Here is a 14,160-nt window from a genome sequence, read left to right as displayed (position 1 = left end):
AAAAGTCTAACAAAGCACTGTGTGTGTTTCAAGTCATGTTCATACTAGATTTAAGCCCACATGGGGCCTTTTGTAGTCCACACAACTCACATTAAAGAGCATTTCTCCATGGAAAAATGAAGAGAAAATCTGCTTACAACAGCTTAGGGGGTAAGAGAGATACTCATTTAAGATTTCTCCATAACTAAAGAGTGCATTGAAAACAAATGGTTTCTGTTAATTGCAAACTTGCATTGAATTTTAACAGCAGTTTGTCACTGTTAGTTTTGTTGTTATAATTTAAAAAATAAAATAAAATTTTCTTCTCACTTGAGATTAAGTCCTTTTGCAGGCAGTACTAGCTTAACAGGGCACAAATAAAGCATGCTTCTTCCTGTTGTTCTATTAGCACTGGACTATCTGTAGGTGTTCAAATGTTTACTATCCAGTCAGTGTGGACTTGGTTTCATTTAGCCAGTCATTTCATTGGTAGCACAGCTATCCTGATGGCAGTTTGTAAATTTCCAGAGGCATCAGGCACATATCCCACCTGGCATTCAAGTCTGGTCTGCATCCTCTGCTGCCGGTTAAATATGCCAACCCCTCACACTGCTCTTGTGCATTTGCATGGCAAACATCAGAGAAGTCCATCGGCTTATTTCTTCAGCTTTTTTTGACAGCAGAGACTATATGAAGAAGCTACATATGGCATTTGAAGATCTTTTTAGTTGTGTTTCCCAGGGTGACATCTGTCCTCATCACAGAATTCTTACAGTGTCTAGTGGCCATACTTCTAAGTGCTCTAGTAGAGTGCAATCTGTTTGTGCAAGTCAGCCTGATGGTTGCCTCTCAGCTGCATTATGAATAACTCCTTCAATTCAATTGCACCAGTATACTAAGATTTCCCACTTTTGAGGACTTGGAGAGTTTGCTTGTATTGAGCTGCAGTGTCTTACAATTCTGTGTTTCTTGTTATGCTTACATTACTGAGAAACTCTTGGGTACATTGATACCAAAAGCTGATTCATCTCAGTAACATTGCTTTGTCATGCTGTGGTGGTTCAGGAATCTTATCAGCCTCATTTAATCACCTGCAACGATATGGAGAGACACGCTTCTATTCTGGGCCCAGTCTAGCATGTGCAATGAATTCTGCTTCAAACTGTGCTTGGCTAAGGACTGCTGGATTAAGCAGGGCATCTTCAGCAGTCACACTCTCTCTGCAGGCTGGCACCCCAGCACACTGGAAGTACAGGACATCCTGGGGGGCATAATTTGCAACCTCTGAAAGCAGTCAGACAATGTCAGAAAGATTTCAACTTTAAACCTATTGATAGCTTACTGAGGTATATTTAGACATATGCATGTTTTTTAAAGCTAAGTTTATGGCAAGAGAAAGCAACAGAGAATGTGAACTAGTTCAAAATTTGGGAAGTAAATAATGATATAGAATACAATTTGGGCTTCCTAGGAAAGTTTAGAGAATGTTTAACAGCAAAAATATAACCCTCAGAGCCACCCTGGGAAAGATGTAAAAGTAGAAAAAAAATTAATTAAAAGTGAAGATCTTTAGCACTTCCAGAACACACTCAGTACATTTAAGTAATTTGGAGTTGTGGGATATGTGCTTAAAGTCCTGTTCACTTGCCACTTAAGCCATCTCTACAAAAAGCTTGCCTGACTCTTTTTCATTTTGATTTATTCCAGGACAATGACCTGTTGCAATGAGATGATATCCACAGCTTCCCTCCCAACCTTAAGTTTCTCCCATACCATTCCCATAATCCTTTCTCCCCCACTCTTAAGATTAAAAAAAGAAACAAGTACTCTTGGTAGACTTCTTTGAATGCCAGGCTTTGGCTGGCTAAAAAAATTAATTCCAGGCAAGTTATCAGAGATTTAGGAGGAAATCTTCTATCCTAAAATCTATACAAAGTATTGCAGTGCTATAAGGTCAGAGCATACATGGTGGAGAGGGGGGTAAGGACAGGGGTACACAAATTCTTCATATTTAGCTTGCTGATCTATCTCAGTCTTCTACCCCAAATCATCTTAACTAATTTGTAATGCACAAGAAAATCCTCTTTTCTTTATGAATGCTTTCAAACAATCCTAGGTAAATATATAAACAACTGTCAAACCTTACAATTGCACTTTATTTAGGTCTCTTTCTATTACATTAATAAGCTCCACAAAAGGATAACAATTCTGAAATCTGCTTTAGGATTTCATTTGTATTTACTTTCCATTTAAATTTTTCTGCTGTTAATGACCATGTCACACTAAGGTTTAATCAGCTAGATCTTGATGATACAACAAGTACCACCATAAGCAATTACCTGCTACACCCTCCCCTGCATAGCCAGTTTTTCCCATCAGCTAAAAACTCCAAATCTATCCTGAAAATCAAAAAAACCAGCACAAATAAAACATTTTCCTTTGGGGAGAGCTGGGTCAGCTACAGAAATAAATAAATCAAAATTCATTACATCAAAACAGCTCCAATAAGATTTTTTTTTCCTTTTAAAGGAGAAGAAATTAATTTAAACCACTCTTTAGAAAACAAAGCAGAAGAGAAATGTACCCTTCCCTTCTCCCTGCCCAGCTCCCACTCTCTGAATCCTTCCTCCTGGCACGTACTTTTTGGGTTCAGCCGTAAGCATCTCCCTTCCCTCCGTACATCTGCTCTGTGCAGGACTGCCGAGCTGCAACTCATGACGAGGAGCATCTGAAATCCCAGGGTTTAAAAAGCCACTCGCAAGCAAGCCCTCCTCTGCTCCCAGCCTGACAGCTCTGGGAGCATATTGAACCGCAGCACTAACCAACAGCAAATCACTGATCCCGTTATTCAGCCTGACTGGTCCCACCACAAATGTTTCAAGTGCAAAAAGATTACTTAAAAAAAAAAAAATCCCACAACACCCTTTTTGTTTTGTTATTATTGCATATATTTTATATTTTTTTAAGGAGGAATACCCAGAGGAGTTTGTTTCCAGGGCATCCCAGCTGGCTACTTCTGCCCAGCACAACCCAGCAGCACCTCAAGCCCCCAAGGGTACCACCACCGAGGCTGGGCATCCTCAGGCAGTCAGTGCCCTGGCACTCTGTCTGCTCCGTACCTGCTCCCTGCAGTCTTGGGTGGGCAGCCAGGGAGGGAGGGTGAATCTTGCATGTCCCTCACAGCGAGTCACACCACTGTCCTCTTATGCTTTTGCTGCCAGGAGCCTGGCTCTGCCTTCCCCATAACCCCCCTCTAGGTGGCTGAAAACAACAGCCAAGCCCCCCGCCCCCCCCCCCCCCCGCCACCCCGTTCACCCCCCCGCCTCTCCTGGCTGGTCAAACCCAGCTCTGGCTTTCACTTTGCATGCCCTGTGCTCCATCCCTAAGGCCCACGAACCCCCAAGGCTAGGTTAGGGTGGCTCTGCCCTGCTGCCAATGGGAGCAGCCACACGTCTGAGCCCTCAGCTGAGTTTCTTGCGGGACTGTCAAGGAGCAGGGACTGGGTATAAAAACAGAAACTCACCCTGGAGTTATCAAAATTTCATCTGCAGCATGTGCCTCAACATTCAAGCATCTGCTGTCCTGGAGACACTTGAATAACCACAAAAAGTAAAGTGAAGGGCACCAATTGGGGCACAGGAAATTTCTTACTTACAGCATCTTGTTGGTGTCATGTTTGTAAAGCTGAGCTCTCCAGAGGCACTGAAACGTGATGAAAAGAGCAGGGATCTGATGGCAGGCATGCTCTCCAACAGCCTCTTTCTCTTGCAGTCTGGCCAGAAAGACATCACAAAAACAGATACATTTTTATCCCTATTTTTTCTTTCCAATGCATTGACAATATTTTCAACATGACTGATTTCAGCGCTCCTCTTTTAAAAGACATGAATGGAGAGGATTTGTGAGACTGAGCTTTGTCTGGAGAAAAAGGGCTCAAAGTAGTAGAGTGTGGAGTAGAAATAGCAAATTAAACATGGTACTCCTCCTGTATCTGGGACATGACAGTGGTCACAGCTTAACAATATTTCTGCCCCCAGATTAGCTCTTTTAACTGATGTTTTTAAAGATGATAGGAAAGAAACTACAGACATAAAACTTACAAATATGGCAAACATATACCCCACAGATAATCTGCAAAATGCTGAAGAATACAGCAGAACATCCTAAACTGCAGGCCTAGATCTCAAAAAAGAGCTTGCTTTGGCATTTAATATACTAAAGACGCGATGGACATGTTATCATAAAATGAATAATCTGCCAGAACAGGAAAAATAAAAGTGCTTCAGTGAAAATACAATATGCTGTTATGCATTGTACTATAAAAGCCAAAATTATTATATCATCGTCAAACAAATGTTCAGACATTGGTACTGTCTGTTGATCATTATTACTTCATCCTTGGCTTTCATTCCTTATTGAACCACCTTATTTCCTTTCAGTTATCTGACTTCACAAATCAAGTCAACTTCCCTCCTGTGAAGATGATAAGTAAAACACAGTATCGGTATTAGCTGCTGTCTCTCACAGTCAATTGTACCTTGGTTTATCATGCTTTATTTTTCAGGTCAGCCTTTTGACTTGATCTCTGTGATCTGGGAGTTGCAGATACGTTTGGAAGCAAGCTGCATTTTTCTTTCCTTTGCTTTATATGCTCCAAGCTCTAACCCACCAAATGATACATATTTCAGACATCATAACAGTTACATAGCTTTTTCCTTCTTCGTTCATTGCATCTATTACCTAAATGATATGATGCATTAGATTACCTTTATCGCCCTTAAAAATATGATTGATGTCCTATATGTATCACAAGACATCAAGTATTTGCTAACCTTGCAACTTTTTCCATAAAAACTGGATTTCAGAGGACAATTTATACGCAGTTTCAGAAGTATTATACACTGTCTTTGCAGTCTCAGAACCTGTAGATTCATAATTTCTTGGCTGATAACGTATTTTATCACTAATACATTTTAAATTTTTGTTAAGGCAACAGAGGTCACATGAGTAATGATCAGCCCTCTAATATCCACAGATGGGTTCCCTTTTTTCCTCTAATTACAGAAATGTGAAATGCTGCTCTCTGAAACGAGAGACCTGATGAACTCTTCAGATGTACTTTCTGAGGAACTGCTTGCTTTGCTCGTGTTGTTGTTCACTCCTACATCTGCAAGCTGGAGCTGAAACTTCTCTGAGGTCAGGCCACCACACACAATACCTTGCAGAGCTGGACTCAAAATGAACCCCATTTTGTGTGAGGTATTCGAATTAAAGCTAAGAATCGAATATGAAGGGAAAGTTAAATGCCAACTAAAGCAAACTTCTGCAAGTTTCAGATGTGTTTAGACTGACAGGGTTTTGGTTGATGATTTGAGTTGGCTTCATGAATGACAGAGTTTAGGTGCAATTAAGCCTCCAGCTAGCAGCTTATTGGGCTCCTGTTTCACACATCTCTCTTCCCTGCGCTTACACCAGGATTAGTTCTTCATCAGGCCTTTCTATTTCAGCTGTTTGTAATTAATCCTGGGACATAGGAAAATACAGTTAATCATTCAAGTGAATAAAACCAGACAAAGTATTTGGACTCACTGAGCATTATGAACTGCATTTGCATGCTTAAACTCATTATGTGTTTGAATAAAAAGCACTGAAAATCAGTACTTTAGTCACTGGAAACGGATCACTCAAGTAACTAAAGAAGTAGGTAAGGTCAAGATCCTAGGCTGAGGAACTAATGGCAGTAGCTCCATGTGAAGAATTAAAGAAAACAACAGATCACTGAACAAAATGGAGGAGAAAGTATACTTTAAAAAAGAAGAAAAAGAAAAAAAAAAGAAAATGGAGCAGAGCAGTTTAGGATGAATAATAGCACTTTACATGTCTATGACACCTTCCATCCCACAGGCTCCCAAAGCAGTTGGGAAATTTAACAAATTGAAGGACATTATCTACTGTACACTGAAATCCTTTTATCTGCCACTGAAGGTATCCCCGCTGGGTCAAAAAGCAGTGTCTGTTTAACAGGTTAGATTTGTTGTGACAAACACCACATCTAAGTGAAGCTACAAGGAGAGTATAATTGTCAACAGCTGGAACTGGTGCTGAATCCTGGATTCAGCACTGGTTGGGAAAGGTCTGCTAGTATTTGTCCAGTTACCACTGGTGATGAAGACTTTATCACAGATCTTGCAGACCTGCCATGCCCAGGGCAGGCATTTTCATGAGCCAGCTCCTTGGGACACCAGCCTCAACATGAGGTGCCTTCACAACCCATAGCCCCACTCCTGGCAATGCTTGAGTGCTATATCCATCAGACAGGGAGAGAGGAGAGATTGACTGTAAACATCCAGGCACAAAGACAGAAGCTCCTTGAAAATCTGCCAACATTAGCAATACAGGGTAACAAAGCAGGCTAAATTCACTGTGCCTTAAGGATTATTATCTAGAACAGCAACAAAAGCAGAGTCACACCAAAAATCTCCTCCAGGCTACGCATTCAGTGATGTGGGAGCAAGTTTCACACTGCCCTTCTCTCACAGTCATGTCAGGGATCTCAGCCCCTTTAAGGGATTATGGCCATACTTTCGGCCACTGATACTACAATCACTAAAGAGTGCAAACCAAGGCAAATACAGCATGATTATTAGAAAACCCCGTTACAACAAAAAAACTGGCAGAAAGAAGAGAATTTAATGAAAGAGAAGTACATGGCCACTGAACTGGCATGTTCTAGCTTTAAAAGGAAAAGAAATAGCATCCAAAGCCCCTTCCAGATTTGCTGTTGGACCAAAAGAAAGGTTAGGTTTTCAAAGATAGATGGATAATCTACAGTCACATGTGCATTTTGGGATGGCACAGAAGCATATTTGTAAATGTGCTTTGAGCTGTAGAACAAGGAAGAGTAAAATAAAGGGTGAGAACAGAATCATATGCCAATGAGCAAAATGGATTTATTCAGCAGCCCATATGGTCTGATGGTTTAAAGTAGCTACAAGGTTGATTCAGGAATTAATCTTGGGATTGTTATAAACTGCAATGCAACACTCAACATCGTCCTACTGAGCTTCTGAGAACTCTGAAAAGTCTCACGTAATTCACATGGCAGCTGAAATATTTTAATTGCATTAAATGGTGCTCCTCTGACATCCGTCCTGTCTCCTTACTCCACTAGCAAGAATGAGTTACCAGGACTCAGCCTTGACTTTTCATCCCAGGTTCACCCTTTCCTAGGGTCCTTTCTGTGGAAAGAACAACCCAGCCAAGATCCACTCTCAGTCTTGTTCCTCAGGTGAGGGCATTCACTGTCTTGGGTACAGGAATTTTTAGCCACAACTTTTCTGGTCTTTGTGGCCTTTGGAACTCTTGCCTCCCAGGAGACGGACTTCAGCACCAAGCCACATCCAAGGAATGTTATGTCTGTTGGAGACTGACAATGGCAGAGGAAAAAATGCAAATGTCAAAGGGCCACCGGGCAAAAGAAGAGGAATTCAACTCCACAGTCCACTGGGGAGACATTCACCTGGGAGACAGGAATCCTGGCTCTTAGATGGTGCTTCTGGCACTGCTATGTACCCTCTAGATAGACTGTTTGAACTGAAACAGAAATGGACCTGTCCTGGAACAGAGTCCTCAGATCAACATCTCTGCTGTGCCACCAATCCTGTAAACCAACTCCAAATTATGGTTGTTTGACAAAATTTCAGCAGACAAAATTCAATATTTTTACTTTTAACTCTCTTTTTGGTTGAGAAACACACTTGTGATACAAGAATTTTCCATGGAAAAGACACTGATTTTTTAGTAACTCAGAAGTTTTCCTCTGGCTTCATTCAATCACAAAGTTTTCTCAAGAACTGATGGAAAAATGCTGAAAGTCACAACTTCTGCTGCAAAAGTCATTGCAGTGACAGCTACACAGATATTTCATGTTGTACTATTATCTTCCATACTGAAATTTTCCATTTCTGGTCAAAGGTGACTTATTTCTATAAACAGAAACATTTTCACACTTTAAATGCTTAAAATAAAATCCTTTTGCCTAAAAAGCCAGCCTGGAGAATTTAATCGTGAAAGCTGAATTCATCAGGGTCTTATCAATGCTTAAAAGGACTCTTTGTAATGAGGTTAAAAAACAGAAACCCAAACTTGTTACTGGCTCCCTAATTACAACACTGTTTTGAAAAGAGACATGCTAAAACAGGGAAGACCTCATAGGTCTTCAGTTTCTATATGCTAAAGGAGGGAAGAATATTGTTGGATATAAAGTAACTGTGAGCAGCATGACCTTGAAGAGCCAAAGAAACAATCCTTAAAGTCCAGAAGGGATACATGTTAGGCAACATCCATGCTACTGCCCAGATGTCCCAGCCCCAAACACTTAGCAGAAAATGCTCTACCCTGTTAAGTGCTGGCTCCAGGGGATCCAGCACAGCACCTAACAGAGCTCTGACAATCCCTGGTGATAAGGTGACATCAGTTTTTCATGTACCAGGCAAAATGCTTGCAGGGAATGGCCTACCATGTCCTAACTATGGCACTTTGCAGAGTGTGGCGATGGAAGCACGTGTGATGTGACCTTGAGCTTTGCCCTGACAGACAGCACCTCAGTGAGCAGAGGCCAGTTCCAGCTCTGCAGGTATCTTCATTGCAATGCATTCCCATCCATTTAGGGTAACTAAAATCCAGTTTCCATTAAAATTAAGGGTATAAAATAGTAATGAATTTCAGAAGCTCTCAAGATGTACTGTGATGCAAAGACCAATACATAACAATTTCTGCAGCCATTTTAGGTCCAATAACCCTGTATTTTGAATTGTCCTTCACATAATATTGTCCTAAAACAAAAGCTGACCCAAGATAAAATGGAATATAAACTACAAATTACTTTAAAATGTTTTTTTTTTTTCTTAAGTATCTTCTTCTTATCTTAAATATCTTCAGTGGCAAATACAAAACCCATTGTTTTCCTACCTTGGAAAACAGAAGCAATAGTGTGGATAATTGAAGTAGGTGCATAATAATACACTTATACTGAGAAGGAACTTGAATTCTGTCTCAGCTCTGAAAATAAGCCATCAGTAATACCTTCTGGGTGACAATCTGACATGAGAGTCTGAGACTAGTTTTCAGATGTTCTTCCATTCACCATACAATCCCTGGCCTGTAAATCTCTTGTCATGGACTGAGCTCATATCTGGGCTTTTCTCTGCCTAATGCCACGAGTTCCTGTAATCCCTATCCCATCTGGTACAGAAGTCACCAGGGTGCACTTACCTTCTTCAGCAAAATAGGTATTACGGAAAATCCAGTACTTCACTGAAATCCAGTATTTAAAATGAAGGCCCTTTCCTAAGAGCAGGGCATACAAATTAAGAGACTTGATGAATACCAGAAAGGAAGTTGGTATGGAACTCCAGTGTCCGGGCTCCTGCGACCAGCAGGTGTCCTCCTTCCCTCTGCAACAGGGATAAGTAAGCACAGGTACTGCCAAAGCTGCTGTCGTGTATTTCTCACAGAAACCAAAACACAAGGAGAAACAAATTCTCTGAGGAGACAAAGCTTTGCTTCCTCTATAATCATGAAGAAAGCTTTGTAATGAGTTAAACTTTTTTCCCCAAAACACACAGTGAATAAGGGATAGCCAGAATGTAAAAACAGCTATCGGCCCTCAGTGGTTTCCCACAGTGGGATAGATGCTCGGATTCCCCAAAGCTCAAAACTGCAGGGCAGAGAGAGAGAAGCAGATAGTATATGGTATTAAAACAGGCTAAAAGGAGATTTTTGTCAGGAGATGTGGTGAATTACACAGGGCTCCTTTGAGGACCATTTCAGGTTTATCTGAAAGGGGGTTCATATTCTTCTAAACATTTAAAATAGAGTGGGATTTTTAAAACACAATTTTATGCATAGGTATTACAGCAAATTTTGGATTAGAGCTATAACCAAGTCAATACAAGAAGAACTTACTGAATTTGCTTCAGAAGAACCAAAGCAACCTAATGCAGATTCTGTCAGGCAGACAGCATAGATTTGTGAGCTCTCAGGTATGTTTAATGTTGTCATATCTGTCCAGCTACACTATTTAGTTCAGTGTTGCAGCTCTGTCAGAACTCAATAGCTAATGCCAAGAAAGCAGACTATGACATCTCATGCAACATCACAGCAATGGTATAGCTTCGTAAGTCAAGGAGGGGAAAAAGTCCTGTGCTCAACTGGCAAGATTTTTCATGGTTTTTTTGCTGTTAATAAAATAAAATTAAATTAAAATGTCACTCCATCCACCTCAATCTGGTAAAGTCACATGATGGCAAATTTGGACTTGGTATGATACGACGGGGGAATATAAATTGCTTCTCAGCAGAACCTGTTCATGCAGTCATTCAGTATTTTTATTCCTCCTATTGGTTTCTCCCTTAGCCATTGGGACCTCAGTAACAAATCACTTCCCTTGAATCATGGAATTAAATTCTGCTGTTAAATCACAAGCTTCATTTGGGCTTACATATTCATGTTAGGGTAGCAGGAACAGAAATTGGTTTATAGCATTGATCTTCACTTGCATTAAAACCACAGCCTTATCCTGTTTTCACATTGCCAATGAGAGCTATTTCTGGGAAGAAATCATTAATTTATATCACTGAACTACCAACTTCAAACTTCCCCATTGCCTTCTTCAGTTTTATACCTCTTCACATCACTGTGGGGTTTATTTCCTTGACCCTCTGAGCTGCTAATCTTACCCCTGCCTGCAGTTACCTTTCTTATCTTGCATGGCTCTAGTCTTTGTACTTTCTCACTTCTAAGCAACTTTCTCAGAAGTCCAAGCCAAGGTTTTGCAGCTGTGTTAAATCACAGCAATGTCTTGGACCACAAACAGCTGAGTTCTTCAGAAGAGGGTCATGGCTCCAGGATCAGGAATAGAAAAAATAACTAGAAGGAACTGAAGTACCAGACAAAAAGACCAGCAGATTAAGCCTTTGAAAAGCTAGCCAGAAAAAGGCTACTAGGTAGGCAAAGAGGGAGGAAGAAGTGAAAAGAGGAGATAAATCACCAGTTGGCTGGGCTGGTAGGCTGGAGATAGAAGTAAGTCATTACACAAAGGAATTGTAAAAATAAAAAAGCCAAGCAGAAGGCAATCTCTCTCTGCCTATGAAATAGAAATGTAGAATTGTGAATAACTATATAGAGACTGAAAATATTCTCACATATATTTGTAAGATCCAGTTTTTCACTTGGCCAAATACCACATAATGATCACATAGATGATAGCTGAGGATGTATGTTTATGTGACCAAACTGCTTGCATCCAAAATGATTTGAGAGTTTAAACAGCAGCAAGGGCTGATAAATGGAGATTTGACCAAAATATTCTAGGCTGTCGAGATATCTGCAACATTGGGTGGTGAAGAAATGTATTCTTGGGCAGGCAGCTGGATGTCTGTGACCTACTCATCTGGCCATGGAAATGCCTCTCAGAATGCATTAGCAATAGCACCTGATAGCATTACCACAGCCTTGTCAGTTCCTCACTCCACTCAGCAACAGGAGTTGCTCTTGCCTTTGCTCCTGGGCTATCACATATGTAGATCTTCTTAATGCATATTCACACATGGTAATTTGTAGCCAAAGTAGGCTAGAAGATGCAGCTCCTCTGTTAATTATAACACAGTAGATTGCAATAACCAGGTCTGCTGCAGTAGTCCCAGTTTGGGCAGGGATCTGATCCAGGCCTTTGAGAATCTGTTTCCATTGTCTGCTGCTGGGTGCAGCTTATGGTTCCTTCCTCTGCTTGGGAGAGACTAGCTAACTTGCTTCATACTAGCTAAGAAACATACTAACCAGAAAAGGGCTGCTCAAGTGGCTCATGTTGGAGCTTCCAGCAATTTTTGCCCATGTGGGCTTCAGCTTCCCAACAACCAGAAAACTTCTTTCAGCGGCTGACTGCCTTGACTCCTGTTGGGAGTTGTTTCACACTGTGTAACTAATACCAGTAAACCCCAAAGCAGCTTTCATACCAGCGAGTGGTGTGGGAAACACATGCCCTGGGGATTGAGAAAGCCTAACCCATGAGTCAGCTGACCTGACTTTAAATGCTGGGGAAAAAAAAAGGAAAAACATCAAATTTACTCAATAGGGTCAAGGTTTAAATTTTGGATTATGAGTATGAAACAAAGTTAGAAAAGAAAAATACAGACGTGACAAGACTGAGAACAAACCTAACCTCCGTCTGTCCTTCTTGCTTGACCAGAGATTTCTTTGAGATATATATCTTGGCCTGGAAAACCAGCATGCCATTCTCCACCATCTTGCCTTGCCTGCCAAAGCCAATCCCTGGCTTTGTTCAACCACAGAGCCAAGACAACAGCACACAGACTCATCCTTCTCAAGGGTGCCATCTTTCAGAGCCGACCTTTCAGTGGAACAGGTACCTCCAGCCCAGCTGTTTCTGGGCATCACTGCCCAAGATGCAACTGAGGGTGTACTATCTCCCTGCTTCTCGTTTCTTTCAGTGCCTCCCACTTCAGACCTCCCTGATACTGTTTTGTTCTAACAGGAATGTAACACGGTGCATAGTGTGTCACTGTGCAAAATTGTACAGCCTCAATTTTACCCATGCACCAACTTTTTTGTATTTCATTTGAGTCTCCTCATTGAAGGCATGACATTTTCCTTACCATTGTAGCACTTTATAAACCATCCGTCAACTGAAGGATTAACTACATAAACATCTCGTTAAATTTGCTGTCACTATTTCACTGTGATCTGATGATAACAGCATAACTTACTGCTAATACTAATTATTAGTCTTGACAGTTTTGGCATGTATAACAATTTCTACATTCCCTTCCCAGCAGAAGCATTTCCCCACATCTAGATCACCACTGCCTCTGTGCCACCTGGAGAGCCTCCTGCTTTCTCCAAAGGATTCAAAACTCTTTCATCTGTTCCCACAGCTGCTCCACATCCACCTAATTGAAGTGGTCACATCTGGAAAGGAAATGTAAGCATAAGTCGATATCATATGATTGCTTCTGGACGTGGTATTTCCTCATGATGTCATACATCTCATGAAAAGCCTGTAGGCAAAATGCATCTCAGGCAGAACTGAGAAGAAGAATAAAGTAAATAAAGTCAAATTGCCTTGATGAAGGCACATTTGTTTGCTTTTTTCCTTTGTGGCATAAAAATTACAGCCACTGACCAGGTTTAATAGTTGGCTCGTTAAAAGATGCACTAGAGCCAAAACTTTGAAAACTTAGAAATTATTTTTTTTATAAAATTTTCTTTAATGGCTATAAAGTATTTTTGTTTTAAAGTGGTAACTCAGCACACTTAACAACCAGGTTGCCTGAGAGCAGATAATTTTAGGTTTACCAATGCTGCTACAAAAATATCTTCCAAAAAACTTTGGCTTTAAGATATGAGAAGTAGGTACCTGGCAAGGTTAGCCTGGGGTATAGATTTAGTTTCCAAAAATCTGTTTTTCACAGGTCCTTATACTGACAAATAAATTTTGTGGTTAATGGAAGTTAAAAAAGGCACTGCTAAACCCTATCACTATTCTGGGGGAAAGGATATTTTGGTAGATTTTGGTGAGAAGTATAAAAGCAGAATTTATGAACATGAAGGAACATCTTACAGAAAAGAAAGGATGCTAGAAATTATTTAAAATTGATTAATTTTTGCAACCATATTTGATTCTATAAGTACTTTTTCCCTTTTGACTCACCTGCTTAAGGACTCTCTTAAGCTATCTTCCCAGATGTATTCACAAATATTTTCTATACCTAACATGCTGCTGATTTTTCCCTTTCCTACTGTGGCTAAAAATTTAAAACATTTACTACTGCATCTTAGTTATAACATAGAAAGTCAGTAATACAATGAAAAAGAATCAGTGTGATATTGCAGATGGGTGTTAACTTTACTCAACAAAGTTTTGCTAAAAACAAGAACTCAGTAAAGGACTAAATACATCTTCAATGCTGTGCAATCACAGAACTAATGAGGTTATTTCAAACAGTAATGCATTTTCAATAAATTTTCCAGGGAAGCACAGATTTTATGGGAATTTTTCTGGTTTAATTTAGAATAAGAAAAATAAATAAATAACACCAAACAAAACAAAAAAAATAACAGACAAGAAAAGTTAAAAAACACAACCACAATTTCACTTCAGGT

At 40.3% G+C, this 14,160-nt stretch overlaps 1 protein-coding gene across 4 annotated transcripts in view; it reads right to left on the bottom strand.

Moving 5' to 3' along the window:
• The window catches only part of LOC130603889 (melanopsin-like), a 67,735-nt gene that overhangs the window by 34,186 nt on the left and 19,389 nt on the right, over positions 1-14,160 (bottom strand). For all 4 annotated transcript variants that reach the window (XM_057417994.1, XM_057417998.1, XM_057417995.1 and 1 more), the window contains one exon: positions 3,635-3,751. The gene's annotated coding sequence lies outside the window, so the exon portion shown is untranslated. The remainder of the gene's footprint in view (positions 1-3,634; positions 3,752-14,160) is intronic.

Source organism: Pezoporus wallicus, unplaced genomic scaffold, assembly GCF_028554395.1.
Source record: "Pezoporus wallicus isolate ANWC-B61680 ecotype Strahan unplaced genomic scaffold, APGP_CSIRO_Pwel_v1 contig_6999, whole genome shotgun sequence".
In the NCBI taxonomy this organism is placed as follows: Eukaryota; Metazoa; Chordata; class Aves; order Psittaciformes; family Psittacidae; genus Pezoporus; species Pezoporus wallicus.
Note: the sequence above shows the minus strand (reverse complement) of the source record. Positions and strands in the feature narration are given on the sequence as shown.